We start from the raw sequence: 15,815 nt of genomic DNA, 5'->3' as shown, positions 1-15,815 counted from the left end.
AAAAAAAAAGAATTCTAGGGGAGCTTGCCATTGGAGTGGAGAGTTGAGAGACTATGAAATGGAGAAAAACAGAAAGGGGAAGAGGAAGAAAAGAAAAGAATGAATAAATAAAAATCAGAAAGGTTAAAGAACCACAAAGTTCCCAGGGATCCCATCAGTGCAGCTATGAGGTCTGGGAAAGTCGCTCTCAGGTGTTGCAGTACAGCCTGGCTAGAAGGCACAGAGGTATACAATGCCAGGTATGCAGGGAACAGAAACAGAAGATATAGAGAGATGAGAAACTGAGTAATGAAGAAAGACAAAAAGGGGAAAAAAGGGAAAAGAAGACAAAACAAATTAAAAAAAAAATGATAACAAGAAAAACCCCCCAAAAAACAGGAAAAAAAACAAAAAACTGTAAAAAGAAATGCTCTCAGGGATCCCTCTGCACGTCTGTGCAAGCTGAGGGGCTAGTCTCCTTGCCACGCAGCACTGCCTGGCCAGAAAAGGCACGCATGCCCCTTCTGGTATTCAAGAAAAGGAAAAGAAAACAAACAAACAAACGAACAAAAGCTCCAGTATCCCACCAGCACGGCAGCCCAGACCGGGAAGCAGCTCCACACTCGAACGGAGCTCCACAGCCCCTCAGGAAGAAGCAAAGATGGTGCACAGAGCCAGGTATTTGAGCGAAAGGAGGGGGAGGTGGTGAGAGGTAAGGAAGAAATCAAAAGAAGCAGGAAAAAAAGCAACACCAGCAGCCAACAAATGGGACTCAGAGAGCCAGCTAGTGCGGGCTGGTGGAATCCAAGCAGCCGGTGTTTCTCAGACAAGAGACTGTGTCCGCGGGAAGCAGAGGAGGCCGAGTGTGGGTGAAGAACGGTAGGGAGTGGGAAAGCATATATCACAAATTACTGGAGCTCTGCAGCCCCTCAGGAAGAAGCAAAGATGGCGCACGGAGTCAGGTATTTGAGCGAAAGGAGCGGGAGGTGGTGAGAGGTAAGGAAGAAATCAAAAGAAGCAGAAAAAAGCAACACCAGCAGCCAACAAATGGTACTCAGAGAGCCGGCCCGTTCGGGTGTGTGGAATCACACACAGCCGGTGTTTCCTGGACAAGAGACTGGCCGCGGGAAGCATAGGAGGCCGAGTGGGGGTGAGGAAGGGTGGGGGTGGGAAAGCGTATATTGCAAATTACCGGTTGTTTTATCTCCCGCTGGAAGCTCCATGAAGCTGCTTTCTCATACCCCCTGTTTGCTGGGCTCCGATAGGAGCCCAAGAAGGCGGATCCGCACTACGTTAGCTGGTAGGGGACCTCTGCATGAATCTCTCCTCGCTCTCCATTCTCTGTCAGTTTTCTCACTCCATTTGGTGCTTGGCTGAGTTCTTCATCTCTTCATTTGATGTTTTAGGGTTTCAGGATTGTTGTATTCTCTGTTCAGCTTAGTTTTTCGGATCTTTACTGTGGAGGGACGGCGTGGTGCTTCTGCCTAGAGCACCATTTTGCTGGAAGTCCTCCCTGAAAATTTTTTGATGGAAGAGTCAGCTGAAGCCTTTTGCCTCATTGAAGCAGGGATGGCAAAGTTAGAGGAGCAAGATCCTAATACAGAGAGGTTCACCATAGTTTGCTGTACAGTTACCTAGTGCCTCCACTGCTACAAGGCCATTTATGAGGAGAAAAAGAAAAGCTCTGTACAAACCACCCTTGATGCCTTCTTCAAGAAATTCACTGCAGTAATAACCTCCCCCACTCCCCCACAGCAGAATCAAACCCTGACTCTAACACCACGTCCATTATCTTCAACAGTAGCCATCTCTCCGTCATCTTCTCCTGCATCATCCAGTTATCAATGTTATCATCATGTTACCTCACTCATGCCCCTTCTGGTATGCAAGACATCAGTGAACGAGAGTAAGTGTTAACCTTTAGTCATGATCTTTTTTTTCCCTATCTAAACTGCTTTAAGAACTGTTTCTTTAATGTTTTTTACAGTACTGTACACCTACCATATACGCACATAGAGATTCTCTCTGTTCAGTACAGTACCATATGTAGTTACTTTTATTATTATAGTACTGTATTATTATTGTGTACTGTATTATTAAGTTTAAGAAGTTTTAGTGTATTTGAAAGTGTTTCTTAAGTGTTTTATATGTACTGAAAGGTAAAATACATGCTACACACTAAGACAAACATTTGACTAACTGACATTAAATGAGAACCGTATGTACTTGTTCCGACTTACCTACAGATTTGACTTAAAGACAGACTTAGGAACGGATCTCGTTCAAAACCCTGGGAATGCCTGTGTTTTGGTTTTGTTGTCCTTGTGTTTCATTTTTGCATTACCTTCAGTTCATGGCAAATGATACTTTAAAAACTAAATTTAAGTTAAAGTGACATAGTTTCTAGAACATTTTTAAGGATATAATGTTCTGATTCCCAGATAAGAAAAAAATATCCTCAAACATGGATCCTCCAAAGTCTTGGAAATTATACACTCATCCCCAAATGGTGAGATGGTGGGCAAATTTCACATTGTATATTTCTGCAATGCTGAGAACTTCCCAAATAAGCATGCATGGTACTAGTGAGTAGAAAAAGAGTAACGATATACTAAAATGATAATTTATTCTTGAAAGATGACCACTTGTTGAAGGCAGTATAGTGTTTAGTTAGAAACCAGCGTAGGTTTCAAAAACACTTTGCTTCTTGATGGCTCAGAGCCTGTTTCTTCATCTGTAAAATGGAGGAAGCCATGTGCCTCTGAAGGTTGATTGAGGATTTAACGAGGAAACACAAGTGGGATGCTGCAGCCTGTTGCCTGACCTGGCCTAAGAACTTGAGTCCCCACTCTGTGCTGTGCACTTTCTGTGTTAATGTCTTCAGTCCTCATAGTGACCCTGTGAGGTAAACATGAAATCATCACCTCCGTTTATGAAGAAACCATTGCACAGAGAGATTACCAAACTTGCCGAAGTTTGCACAGAACTAAGGGTTGAAGTCAGGATTTGAACCCAGGCTTCCTGACCTCAGAGGCTCCACAGATCCTGTGAGACAGGCTGGGTAGAAATTATTAACCCTACTCAATATACGTCCCTGGGTGGTGCAAACAGTTAAAATGCTCTGATGTGAACAGAAATGTTGGTGGTTCGAGCCCATCCAGAGCTGCCTCGGAAGAAAGGCCTGTTTGTTTTTTTTTAATTTTTCTACTTCTGAAGAATCAGCGATTGAAAATCCTATGGAGCACCTTTCTACTATGACACACATGGAGTTGCCATGAGTTGGAATTGACTCAATGGCAACTGTTCAACTGTTTTTTTTTCACTTGACATACAAACAAACTGTGGTCCAGAGAGGGAAGGGACTTGCCTGGTAACACCCATGTGGAACAGTGAATTACTTAATATGGCCCTTCTAGCCATAGTCTTTGTGACTCCCACGCAATGATCGGGTGGGACCATGCAAATAAGGTGTATGGAACCCTAACAAAGTGTGGTGGTCGGTGTTGGGTGTTGGCTTGGCTAGGCCGTGATTCTCAGTATTGTGTGGCTGTCCTCCATTTTGTGATCTGATGTAATTATTCTAATTATCCTCCATTTTATGTGTTGTAAATCCTAACTTCTTTATGTTAATGAGGCAGGATTAGTGTGGGGTGTACTTTGAGTCACAGCCTTGCAGGAGAGTGTGACTCAAGTCCCACCCTTACTCAAGTCATGCCCCTCTCTGGGGTGTGGCCTTTATCCAATGTATATATGTGGGTGCTCTGGTGGGGCTGTCTCTCTCTGCATCTGGATCCTGCATCTGGTTCATCATTGTCTGACTGCCAGTTCTTGGGACTTGGGCCAGTGGCCTGCCTGTCTAACCTGCTGATACTAGGATTTGCCAGCTTGTGCAGTCCTATGGGCCAGCATCCTATTGTCTGACCTGATTTACCAGCTTCCGCAGCCTTGTGAGCCAGCAGCCTGTTGTCTGGCCTGCCAATTTGGCTTCGTTAGTCCCTGCAGCCACATGAGTGAGGATAGACCTATGCCTGACCCGTGGATTTAGGCTTACCAGCCTCCACAACATTTTGAGCCATTTCCTTGATACAGTTTATGAGTTCTGTGAGACATTGCAGTAAATTATGGAACCCAAAGACGGAAGTGAGAGTACTGAGGGGAGGAGGAGTAATTGGTGTTAAAGATGATGGAGTGGTACAGCAATATGGAAAAGTTGGACATTTGGGACATCTTTAACCTCTACCTCATAGGAACCAGCTTTGTGCTGATCCTTACAAAAGAAATTATTCATTTAGTTGGGGTCAGAATGGTGGGTTTCGCTGCAACAGGCCAGACTCACTGGAATACATGGTTTTGGAAAAAAGAGGATAAATGGGAGAATGAGAAACCCTTGGTTTCTGGATGGGATAAAAAACACCCATGGATTGAAGCAGCTGTTATATGTCAATCAGTTACACAGGGCAAAGCTATTCATGGAGAGTAGGAGTGGTGAATCTAACTCCTGAGGAATTGGCTAGCTGGATGCATATGGAAATACAGGGTGATAAGGAAAGGGCCAGACATACAATTCCTTGGTTTGTGTTAACAGTAATAGCTGCAATGGCAGAGAAAAAGAATGTAGGGGCGGATTTTAGCACTGAACCAAGTCCAGATCTGGTCCGATAGTCCCTGACTGCTAGTCTTAGGGCCAACCTCAGGGCTGACTTGGAAAAGAAAAATCAGGTCATAACAATGGGAAGTGCCCCTAGATCACTAGTCACCAAGAACATAGTCTGGGAGAACGGGAAAAACCAAGAAACTATTGAAACCAGGGGGTATAGTGTAAAGGAGTTGCTTCAATTTGTAAATCGGTATCATCAGCTTCCTGAGGAACCATTACTAAAATGGATTTTTAGAGTGACTAATTTAGGGGCAGTGTCTTTAGTTTTGATGCTGCAGAATGGAAGAGTATGTTTGGGTTGATGCAAGACCCACAACTCACTATGAATCAGTCACAAATGATGATACAAGATCTAGTTACACAGCAAGTTAACCCAGAGGGACGGCCAGCCTGGTGGACTGGATAAAATTTGCAGTAAGATTTGTTTACCCTGAGAAGGAAAGCTGTCCCTCTCCTCCTCTAATGGAACACTCCAGAGGAAGCAGCCGATGTGCTGCTTATGCAAACCATGCTGGAATGGCTTTATAGTGATCAGGATATTCATCCAATGAGTATGTCCCTTACACAGGTCATGGTAGATATGGTCATCAAGGGAGTCTCTTCTACGTGGGCACCCCATGTAATCCTGATACTGCAAAACAAAGCAACAATCTGAGAAGCCTTATTGGTTCTGTTGGCACAGCTTCCCCATATGGGTCTTATAGATGCAAGGAACATAAGGGAGATTCATAGGAGAATGGGAAGAGGCAATGGGAAAAGAACTTAGCCCCAGCAGGATGGAGATTTTTAAATGGTTACTAAGAAACGTGATGATTATATTGGACATTGATGGAGTTGAGGCAAAGGTTCTAATGCAGCTCTATAGGAGGTAGGGTGGACCATCGGAAAATCCTACTGGTCCCCCAACATTAAAGAGGTCTGAACAAGTCTAATCTATTCACCCTAGTTGGGAGTAATTTAATGATGGGAGATTCCACCTAGGATCATTTGAAGCAGAGACTCAGCTAGTTGATCCCCCTAGCAGGGGACCTAAGGCCATATGCACATGTGTGGGTGAAATGGCCCAGGGATGGGGAAGAGACCTTCTTGGGGCTTCTGGACACAGGAGTCAAATGTACTGTAATCCCAAAATCTGTCAATAAAATCTTGAAGAGGTCTAAAGTTAGACTGGGGGCATATGGGAATGCAACAGTTGATGGGGCTGAGGTGAAAGTTTGGATGAGAATTGGAAAATTTAAACAGATCTTGTATGAAGTAGTTGCATCTTCCTTAGTTGAATGTGTTATTGGTGTGGATATTATGTCTAGTTGGGGAACACTCCCTCTACCTGATATTGTAAAACTGAAGTTATGTAAGTCTGCCTTTAGGCCGGTATTGATTAGACATGCCAAATGGGAACCATTAGAATTGCCTGAACCCACTCAGGTTGTTAATTTGAAACAGTGTAGGATACCTGGTGAACAAAAGGAGATTACTGCTTTGATTAAAGACATGCTAAAGACTGGAGTGTTGGTGCCAACAAATTCTCTGTATAACAGCCCTGTATGGCCCATGAAAAAAGCAGATGACTCATGGACGCTGACAGTAGACTATCCAGGCCTAAATAAAGTAGTGCCACTGTGGCTTCAGCTGTTCCAGACATGGTACCAACGGTGCAGAAGATACATCAGGCTAAAAGAGACTGACACTAAGTGACTGATCTTGCAAGTGCCTTTTTCTTGATCCCAATCTTAGAAAAGAGTCAGTTGTAGTTTGCTTTCCCATCTGGAGGATTCCAATTTACTTTTACTGGATTGCCACAGAGTTACTTGAATTTACCTGCTTACTGTTGCAGTTTGGTTAGAAAAGACTTGGATTTGGTGCAGGCTAGGGCTTATTTGAATACAGTAGTGGCCCACATGACCAACAGAGGCTAGTTAATAAATTCAGCAAAAATCCAGGCCCCTGCCCAAATGGTGAAGTTCTTGGGAATAACTTGGACAGGAGCCATCTGTGACATTGTGCAGGCAACCAAGAATAAGTTTCTGTCACTACCTACCCCCAAGACTAAGCAGGAGGCCCAACATTTGGTTGGTTTATTCAGATTTTGGAGAACGCATATTCCGTATCTGGGAATATCGCTAGCCTCCATCCATAAAACCACTGGGAAGAAAACTGCATTCAAATGGGAGCCAGAGCAACAGCAGGTTATGTCTGAATTACAGAAAGTGGTCTCAGTCTCGCTGCCTTTTAGGCCCTTATGATCCATATTCAGACATGATTTTGGAGGTGTCTGCCGCAAGTGTTTATGCAGACTGGAGCTTATGGCAAAAACCTGAGAAGGCCGCCCTACAGTGACCACTGGGATTCTGGACTAGAAAGTTTCCAGATGCTGCAGCATGATACATGCCATCTGAAAGGCAATTACTCGCCTGCTATTGGGTGTTGATTGAGACTGCCTCAATGACAGAAATATACAAAATCATCTTGAGACCTGAAAAAGCCATAATGTCTTGGGTAATATCAGAGAAACACTCTAATAAGAAAGGCAATCCCCAAAACAGTTCCATAATAAAATGGAAATGGTTCCTACAAGAACAAACTATTGGGGGAATGCAGGGAGCTACCCACTATTTCCACAAGCAGGTAGCCTCTTTTCCTATAGTGCCTACTCTGGAATCACTTGAGAAGCTACCAGAGCCCATTGCTACATAGACAGTGCCCTATGAACTACTTTTTGCAGAGCAGCAGAAGGCTTCTTGGTTCACAGACGGCAGTTCCAGGGTACATGGACACATGATACGGAAAGCTGTTGCATTAAGACGAGCAATGGAAAGACTAATTGAAGAAGGTAAGAACAGGTCATCACACTCGCCCAAGATTATGAACCTTGCCCAAGTTTCCACAGAACTAAGGGTTGAAATCAGGATTTGAACCCAGGCCTCCTGACTCCAAACCAAAACCCATTGCCACCGAATTGATTCCAATTCACAGCTACCCTATAGGACAGAGTAGAACTGCCCCACAGGGTTTCCAAGGAGCTCCTGGTGGATTTGAACTGCCGACCTTTTGGTGAGCAGCCAAAGTCTTAACCACTATCCACCCGTCCTGACTCCAGAGGCTCTTTTATCAGCTCCACAGATCCTGTGAGACAGGCTAGGTAGAAATTATTAACCCTACTCAACATATGTACTTGGGTGGTGCAAACGGTTAATATGCTTGGATGCTAACAGAAGGGTTGGCTGCTTAAGTCCACTCAGAGGTGCCTCGGAAGAAAGGCCTGTTTTTAACATTTTTCAACTTCTGAAAAATCAACCATTGAAAAGTCTCAGAGCACAGTTCTATTCTGACACACGTGGGGTCACCATGAATCTGAATGGACTCAATGGCAACTGTTTAACTGTTTTTTGTTTTGTTCCTTTACTTGACATACAAACAAACTGTGGCCCAGAAAGGGCACGGATTTGCCTGGTGACACCCAACCGGTTGGTGTGGACACTGGGCACAGAACCCAGGCCCCAACCAGCCCCCATCCTCCCCAGGTCTTTCTTCCATCAGCAGAAAGGGAAGAAATTGTTCAGATGGTCCATCCTAGAAGCAAAATTCCCCTTCTAACTTCAAAGGGCTTAACTTTCCACATTACTCATTTTTCGTTTTCTTTTTCCTTTAAAAAAAGTTTTTTTTTTTTCAAACCATGTGTTACATGACTAAACCGTCCTTGCAAAAAGTGAAGAACCTTCTGCATAAGACTAAAATCTCCTTTACTCACTGCTTCCCCACCCCACGCCAGTCCCCTCCCCTGAGGTAACCACTGTTACCACACAAAGTGTGTCACTTTCCAGAACTTTATCTAAATCTTTACATCCTACAAATAATAATACTTATATATAGCTCCTGTTATTATCCATAAGGTTTTCATTGGCTAACATCAGGTTGGTAAAGTAGAGGGTCAGAGAAAACAAGGGAAACCCTCCATAAGATGGATTGACATGATAGCTGTGACAACGGACTCAAACATGTGAGGACAGCACAGGACCAGGCAGTGTTTCCTTCTGTTATAAATAAGGTTGCCATGAGTCAGAGCCAACTCGACAGCAACTAACAACAACAATAACAACGTATATATAGCTTACTAAGTGCCAGACACTGTTTTAAGTGCTTGTTATGGATTGAACTGTGTCCCCAAAAAATATGTGTAGTAAATCCTAACCTCTATGCCTGTGGTTATAATCCCATTTGGGAATGGGTCATCTTTATTATATTAATGAGACAAGGTTAGTGTAGGGTGTATCTTGAGGCAATCTCTTTTGAGATAAAATGCAAGCTAGCAAGTAGAGATGGGGGAAGAGAGATGCCAAGCCATGAAGATCACCTAGGAGCAGAAGCTCAGAAGAGAGAAGGACCTTCTTCCAGTGCTGACAAAGAATGCCTGCCCCTAGAACCGGTGCCCTGAATGTGGACATCTAGCCTCCTAAACAGAGAGAAAATAAATTTCTGTTTGTTAGGGCTATCCACTTGTGGTATTTCTGTTACAGTAGCGCTAGATAACTAAGACAGAATTTGGTACCAGGAGAGTGGGTTGCTGTTCTAACACGTATCTAAAATGTAGAGGTGATTTTAGAATTGGGTAATGGATAGAGGCTGGAAGAATTTTAAAGTGCTTAATAGTAAAAGGCTGCTAACCAAAACGTTGTCAGTTTGAATCCACCAGCTGCTCCTTGGAAACTCTATGGGGCAGTTCTCCTCTGTCTTATAGAGTCACTATGAGTTGGAATCGACTCGACGGCAATAGATTTTTGTTTTTGTTTTTGTTTTTTTGGTTTAATAGCAAAAAGCTAGATTGCCTTGAAGAGACTGTTGGTAGACTTATGCATGTCAAAGGCAATTCTGTTGAGGGTTTAGAAGAAAGTGAGGACAGCTATAAAGTCTCTATCATCTTAAAGAATACATATAGCACCAGCAACAGAATGTTGCTAGAAATGTGATCATTGAATGTGCTTCTAGTGAGGCGTCAAAAGACATTGATGAACATGTGATTGGACAACAGAGTTAAGGGTGATGCTTTTTATGCAGTGGCAAAGAACTTGTCTGAATTATGTTCAAATGGTTGGTGGAAGGTAGAACTTGTAAGTGATGAACTTGGATATCTGGCTGATGAGATTTCTTTTTTTTTTTTTTAATTTTCTATTTATTTAATTTTTTTTACTTTTGATGAGATTTCTAAGCAAGCTCTTAAAGGAGTCATGTGGTTTCTCCTTACTGCTTATAGTAAAATACGGGAGGAAAGAGATGGACTTAAACATGAACTGTGCAAAATGAAAACACAAAGATTTCAAAAATTCTTTTGTACAAACTAAGGACATGTGTTCTAGAGTTTTCATCAAGGACGTGGCTAGACAATCTTTTGTTAAAGAGATTAAGCCTGTGACTGATGGATCTAACCAACTACCACAGCAAAAACCCATCAGTTTAGACTGAAGGGGTCAGAGACAGGACAAAAGGAAAGAAAACTGTCCTCTTGTAGAAAGACAGAAAACAGGCCAAAGGGACTACATCCGTGCCCTCCAAGCAAAGAAAAGGATTATCCCTGGAGCAGCTCAGAAATTAGCAGACCTGTTGGAAGGAGCACAGGAAACAGGGCCTTCTCAGTTTCAAAGGATAAGGTCAAGGTCTCCTGGATCTCAAAGGTGGGGCCACACCCTCCTAGTTCTTAAAGCGTCAGATCTTCACCAATCAATTCCGGAGTGTGGGGTTGCAGATAAGGAGTGCCAGGGGCGGGCGTGGGGGGAATGTGGCTACCACCCAAAGATGAGGGGTGGGGCTGCTATGCCCAACAAGCAGAAGAACAGGGCCTGCCTGGGCTGAGGGGGTGAGGTCACCACTCAGATGGACTAGGAGAATGGGAAAGTCGAAAATTGAGGGAGCAGGGTTGCCATCCCAGTGGGCCTGGAAGACAGAGGTGAAGCCCAGGGCCAAGGTGCCTCCACCAAGAATCTGAAAAGCATGGCCAACACCCAGAGTCTGGAGGGCAGGGCTATTGCCTAGATGGTCTCAGAGAATAGAAGATTATTTGTAAGCCTTGAGAGCTAACGTAAATTGTTCTGCTGGGTTTTGGACTTGCTTGGTGCCTGTTATCCCTTCTTTCCCTGTAATTTCTCCCGTTTGTAATGGAAACATCTACCTTGTACCTGTTCTACCATTGTACTTTGGACACAGATAAGCTTGTAGTCTAGATTTCACGGGTTCACAGATGAAGAGGAATTTTGCACCAGGGTGGAATATGCCTAAAGTCTCACCCGTATTTGATTTACATGATTCAGAAGATGAGATTTTGGACTTGGAGTTGATTTAAGACTTTTGGAATGATGTGATGGGGTGAATGTGTTTTGCATGTGGCAAGGACATGAATTTTTGGGTGCCCAAGGGTGGAATGTTATGCATTGAACTGTGTCCCCAAAAATATGTGTTGTAAATCCTAACCCCTATACCTGTGGTTATAATCCCATTTGGGATTGGGTTGTCTTTGTTATGTTAATGAGACAGGATTAGTGTTGGGTGTGTCTTGAGTCAGACTCTTTTGAGACATCTCCTAAGGCTGACGTCCTGAATTTGGACATCTAGTGTCCTAAACAGTGAGAAAATAAATTTCTGTTCGTTAAAGCCTATTTGTGGTATTTCTGTTAGAGTAGCACTAGATAACTAAGACAGTGCTTTACATGTATTAACTCGTTGAAGCCCCCACAAGAACCTGGTGAGTTAGGAGCTGTTATCCTCCGCATTTTACAGATCAGAACACTGAGGCCCAGAGAGGTTACATAACTCACCCAATCTCACACAGCCTGCAAATGGTGGAAAGATCAATCCCAAACCTAAACAGCCTGGCTCTTAACCTCTAAGTTATAAAAGCATGCTATAATACCCCTGTGGAAAAAAAATATTGTATTGTTGTTGTATTTTTGAGACAAATAGTGTATTTTTAAGACAAATAGTACCATACTGTGCATGTCATTATACAACGTGTCTTGTTTATATAGTAATCTTGAGGATCCAGCCGTGTCAATACATAATCAGTGATCTCCATTCCCATAATCTCATAGTGTGGTTACACCAAACTTTATTGATGGATATCTGGGTTGTTACCAACACCACAAAGGAATTTCTTTATCCAAGGCTCTGTGTGTTCCCGGGTGATGACTCTCCAGGGTAGGTGCCAAGAAGTCTAATTTTGGGGTCAAATGTGGATACACCTCAAGTTTAGTGGTTACTGCCAATTTTCCCTTCAAAGTAGTCAACTCAATTCTCAGGCCGCGAGTCTGAACCTCGGGACCAGGCCTTCTCTCCTTTGCATCTCAAGCTTTCTTCTTGTCCTGGGACGCCCCCCTCAACCCCCAATTCAGCACATGATTCCTTGGTCCTCAGCCCTGCCCATGTCCTCATGTTGGAGATAAGAAGGGGATTTCCAAACCTCAGCTTTATTTTCAGTTTGTTGTGGGTAAGAGGAACTGGTCTGGGTGAGAGGAACTGGCAGAGCCATACAACTGGGGAGCCAGAGGGAAAGACCCCACATAGGAGAGGGGGGCAGGGCTAAGTGTTAGTCACCAGGAGGTACCCTCAGGAACTCCATCTCAGTATGGCTGCCTTTGTGGCCTTTCCACCCCCAAGGCCTTAGGGGACTCTTAGAGGGCAAGAATTGCTTGGCTCTTGTAAAAATGGTATGGCGGAGGCATCTGACCTCCTCTAACTTCACAAGGGGGAAGGAGAATCAAGATGAACAGCCCAAGACTGATTCCTATGAGGCAGAGATCAGACATAGCTCCTCTCGCCAACCTGTTTACCTATTCTAGCATCAAATGTCCCTCTCACTCATTTACAGATCAGAACACTGAGGCCCAGAGAGGTTACATAACTCACCCAATGTCACACAGCCTGCAAATGGTGGAAAGATAAATCCCAAACTAGACAGCCTGGCTCTTAACTTCTAAGTTATAAATATAAAACCAAGCTATAATACCCCAATGGAAAAAAATATAGTATTGTTGTTGTATTTTTGAGACAAATAGTGTATTTTTAAGACAAATAGTACCATACTTCTCTGCTGGGCTCAATAATTTCTTGCAGTGGCCACAAAGAACTCACAGACCATACTCACAGTTATGGGGTTTATTAGGGAAGTAACAGGTTATAATTCAGAACCAGAAATGACTCAGAATACAGTTTTTCAAGCAGGACAAGCTTTTCTAGGCCGTGTCCACAGGCAGACTTCTTTCTGGCCCCTGGCCCCTTGACCACTCAGCCAGGCCTCTGTCCTACTAGGGCAAGTGTTACAAAGCTCTTTAGATCCACCAATAAGTGCCTGGGGGCACCTTACTCTGCCAGGAAGCCTTGGCCCGAAGGCAGTCAGCTCTCGCGCTGTATGAGCCAGGAAGCCCACCACACCATCTCCTGCTGGCCTCCTGATTCTGCTGCCTCTGCTGCTGTCATTTTCCTGCCTCTGCTTCTCACCATCTCTCGCCATGTCCGGCATTACAGCTATCTCTCTTTGTTTCCTGGGTTTAGGAGGTTCTCAGCGCAGGGATCCCAGGTCCAAAGGATGTGCTGCACTCCTAGCTCTTCTTTCTTGGTGGTAATGAGGTCTGCCCTTTCTGCCTCTGGGATGGCTCATTTTAAGCCTAGCAGGATGGTAAAACCAACTAATCCCCTCATTAGGGTCCATACACCTTATTTGCATGGTCCCACCCCCACAAGTTGCTGTGCACCTTATTTGCATTATTATTAAGCTATCCAATCCCCTTCATGGGCTACAATCACCTTATCTGCATAGTTCCACCCAGTCATTTGGTGGGAGTTATAAGACGATGGCAAGAAAGACCATATAAAAGCAATCCTTCACACCACAGCTGTGGTTTGTTGTAAGCAGGGCACCATGTTCGAGGGGACTCTTCCCATTAAGAGTGGAGAGCTGAGTATGAGTGTCCTCTCCTTGCGAACCGGAGTAGAAGTTCCTAAACTTCACATCAGAAGCTTCTTCTTCTACCCTGCCCTTCTTCCCTTACCCCCTCAATAAGCATATTTTCAAGAATCCTCATCTTGGGTTCTACTTCTAGGAACCTGATCTACATCATTCCCATTTTACAGATGAGGATACAGAAGTACCATGAGACTAAATAACCTGACCAAAGTCACATGGCTAGTAACTGGTAGAGACTCAAATTCAGGGCCCTGGTCCCAAGGCATTTGCTTTTATCCAGAACCAGACCTTGCCCCTGCCCTCGAGGTAGTCCCAGCCCGCCGAGGGAAGCCAGCAGGCTAGTAGGAAACAACAGTGTGAGGAGGCAAACTCTGCAATAGAGAAGTAAGGACAGAACGATAGAAACGAAACCCAGCAGTCAGAGGTGTAACTCGGGCTGGGAAGGCAGTGGGAAGACTTCCCTGAGCTGGGTCTGGAAGGAGAAGGAGCCATTTGCAAGGCTGAAAACAAGGGAAGGGAATTTGAGGCAGAGGACCCAGCATGTGCAAGGCAAGGAGTCCTGAGGTGGGACTGGGAGCAGGTCACGAGGCGGAGCTGCAGGTGTGTGAGGTCTGGGAGGAGATGGTGAAGGACCATTTATTTATTCATCCTTTGAACCTTTCTTGGACACTCGATGTATATCAGCTTTACAGAGGCCACAGCAACAAGGATGACTTTATCTTGGGAGGATGGGAATCTGACAGGGGTTTCAGGCAGAAATGAAGCCAGACCAGAGCTGAGTTACAGAGATAAGTCCAGAGGTGTGTGCGTGTGTGTTATGTGGTGTGTGGGCATGTGTGTGTATGGTATATGTGTGTGTGTGTGGTGTGGTGTGTGTGTATGTATGTCTGTGTGTGTGTGCTGTGTGTGGTGGAGGTGTGTGTGGTGTGTGTGGTGTGGTGTGTGTCTGTGTGTGGTATGTGCGTGTACGTGTATGTGCGTGTATGAGTGTGTATGTTGACTGGAGGTGGGAGGGCTCTCCAGGCAAAGGGAACAGCAAGAGCAAGGCCTGGGGGCTACAGTGACTCTACCTCATTCCTTTGATCATTTTTTTCTATTTTAATCCAGTACCATGAAGTTCTAATAATGGTCTCTTTATTATATTTTCAAACATTTCCCCTATTGTCTGCCTCTCCCAGAAAATAGGCTGGAAGATAAATTCAAGGATGAAGAACCTCCCCAGAAATCATGCCATCCAGGCACTCTTTATTCCACTTGGCACCATGCCGCCTGGGTGATTTCTTTATGGGCAGCATGGACTTTGGACACTACAGACAGGAAAAGAAGCTGTGCCCTAGGTCATAGCCACACTTTCTTGCCAAGACAGCATGAAGTCCAGGGGCTTAGCACTTGGCACTTGTCTGGGGCTATCTAAAGCTCCACGGCCTTGGAAATTTCCTGGCCTGGGAAGCAAGAAATCTTGGTTCTAATTCTGGCTCTGCCATGGTCTTGCTGTATGACCTTGGGCACATCTTTTATCGCCCCTGGGCCTCAACCTTTCCATCTGTTCAGTGGGGATGTTGGGCCCTGCCTACCCTAGAAGGTCATGGTTGTGAGCATGTTTCATGAGTTCTAAAGCTCTTTGCCTGAGCGAGGAGCTGTTCTATTAGTCCACCTGGGGAGAGATGACCAGAAGGGCTGGAGACACATGCCCAGTAGGGCTGTACCAGGGGCCGAGGGAGCAGCTGGGGTCTGAACCCCAGGATACATTGTCCTTTGCCCCAGGCTCTGGGCAATGGTAAGATTGGCTCCTGAGTGGGCCCCTTGCCCTTTTCAGGATTTGACGTAGAGTCCCTGAGGTTGTGAGGATTAAATGAGATATATCAAGCTATGTGTTTGCTATTATTATTAAGAAATACAGTAGTACCAGAAAGTACATTTGAAAATGTTACAGCATATCCCACTGTATGGATAGACCACCATTTAACCAATTATTGGACATTTAGATTGCTTCCACTTTTTAACTATTATAAATAATCTTGTAGTGAACATCTTTGCAATTAAAATTTTTATGTACATCCATGATTGTTTTCTAAGGTTAGAATCCTAGAAACAGCATTGCTGAATCAAGGGCCTGCACATTTTTTTTTTAAATTGTACTTTAGGTGAAGGTTTACAGAACAAATAGTTTCTCATTAAACAGTCAGTACACATATTGTTTTAAGACATTGGTTAACAACCCCATGACATGTC

At 44.3% G+C, this 15,815-nt stretch overlaps 1 protein-coding gene across 8 annotated transcripts in view; it reads left to right on the top strand.

Annotated features, from left to right (window-relative positions):
* Positions 1-15,815, top strand: part of NLRC5 (NLR family CARD domain containing 5) — a 103,583-nt gene that overhangs the window by 21,218 nt on the left and 66,550 nt on the right. For 2 of the 8 annotated variants that reach the window (XM_023726876.1, XM_023726877.1), the window contains exon 3: positions 1,781-1,885. The exons of the other annotated variants lie outside the window; for them this stretch is intronic. The gene's annotated coding sequence lies outside the window, so the exon portion shown is untranslated. The remainder of the gene's footprint in view (positions 1-1,780; positions 1,886-15,815) is intronic. 8 annotated transcript variants of the gene reach the window in all.

The sequence above is a fragment of the Trichechus manatus genome, unplaced genomic scaffold (genome assembly GCF_000243295.1).
Source record: "Trichechus manatus latirostris isolate Lorelei unplaced genomic scaffold, TriManLat1.0 scaffold00014, whole genome shotgun sequence".
NCBI classification, from domain to species: Eukaryota; Metazoa; Chordata; class Mammalia; order Sirenia; family Trichechidae; genus Trichechus; species Trichechus manatus.
The sequence above is the reverse complement of the archived record's forward strand: the minus strand, read 5'-3'. Positions and strand labels throughout refer to the sequence as shown.